Source organism: Harpegnathos saltator, unplaced genomic scaffold (assembly GCF_003227715.2).
Source record: "Harpegnathos saltator strain DR-91 unplaced genomic scaffold, Hsal_v8.6 scaffold549, whole genome shotgun sequence".
Taxonomy (NCBI): Eukaryota; Metazoa; Arthropoda; class Insecta; order Hymenoptera; family Formicidae; genus Harpegnathos; species Harpegnathos saltator.
Window position 1 is genome coordinate 15,972 of NW_020230370.1, and position 1,409 is coordinate 17,380.

General features: G+C 32.7%; 1 long non-coding RNA gene across 1 annotated transcript; it reads right to left on the reverse strand.

Annotated features, from left to right (window-relative positions):
• Positions 1-328: 328 nt before the first annotated feature.
• Positions 329-599, reverse strand: LOC112589581 (uncharacterized). Its single transcript, XR_003113653.1, has 2 exons — positions 549-599; positions 329-375 (listed from the first exon to the last, which is right to left on the reverse strand). It is a non-coding gene; the product is annotated as an uncharacterized LOC112589581 (long non-coding RNA).
• Between the last annotated feature and the right edge of the window lie 810 nt (positions 600-1,409).

The following is a 1,409-nucleotide window of genomic DNA, read 5'->3' on the forward strand; positions in this document are numbered from 1 at the left end:
TATATTAATATTATATTATATTATATTAATATTATATTATATTCATTTCTTTACTACGTAAACGTTTAAATAAATCGTCATTAGACCCATATAGGTTAAGTAGTATTTCACTTTGGTCTGTTTCCAATAAGTGTTTCTGTCGTAACACATTCAAAATATCTCTCAGTGTTGAAAGTTGCTTGTTATATCGATGTACTGTGTGCTGCACATTTCATATTTTTTTCATGTACTCTTCTTTTTGGTATTTTAATAGATTCCTCGATCGACATTTTTCTGGAGAATTATAAATTCTTTTAAATGATACCATTGTTGTTTTCTCTGCTGTACATGGTTGTATCGATGTCATTGTTTCCTTATCTGTTGTTGATGGTTGTGCTAAACGTCATAACATATTTTATATAATATATAATAATACAATGAATAATTTGTATTTCTAGCAATTATATTACCTCCACAACTTCCACAAACAGTAGGCATTATCCAATCATAAATAATATAAATGCTAATAATATAAATAAGTATAAAAATTTGTTACTTTATCTACTTACGGCATACAATGAAGGAATCATTCTCTCTTTTTTCCGTTTCTATATGCTTTTTACATTCATTCAATGGCAAAACAGTTGGCCTTAATCACGTTAATAATCCATTTGTCTGATCGAAAGATTCCTTTGAAAAATGATCAGAGCAAGTACGTGCACTTTTTGGAATATGTGGTGGAAGATTTAAGATATCGGTCCACAAATTGCGGCTGGTATTATTTTTTGGAATGCTAAACATAAATATTTATATTATATTAAAAAACTTTTTTAAAAATTGAGTACTATTATTTTACAGTACATGCAATTTTATACATGTGAAATGTAATTTTTCGATTTTTGTCCACATTGCTGGTTTTTTCCAATTTTGGCTATCGGACCTGTTCTTACACTTTGGAACGCAACACTGCACCATTCTATTATTTGTATTTATCTTTTCTTATCACCGACACTTACACTGACAGTATTATTTTGCAGAGGTTATTTTGCAGAGTTTCTTTCATAATTTCACTCACACATAACTTCATACACATCTATGTATGTATCAAATGCTTACACATGGCACAACCAATTAGATTTAGGCACAGTTTACCTCGTCGCACCGTCCCACAATGGTTATCCCCCCGCCAAGGTTATTAAGCCAGCGGCACACGGTGCTTGTTTTCGTGCTAGATTGCTTGCTGGATGAAAATACTGCGTTCTGATTGGTACATTTTCGAAGATGGATGAAAATGCACCAATCAGAACGCAGTATTTTCATCCAGCAAGCAATCCAGCACGAAAACAAGCATTGTGTGCCGCTGGCTTTAAATACAGAGGTTGCCTCATTGATGAGCTTGTAGGCAGAGTATGCATCGGGAAGAGGGGCTA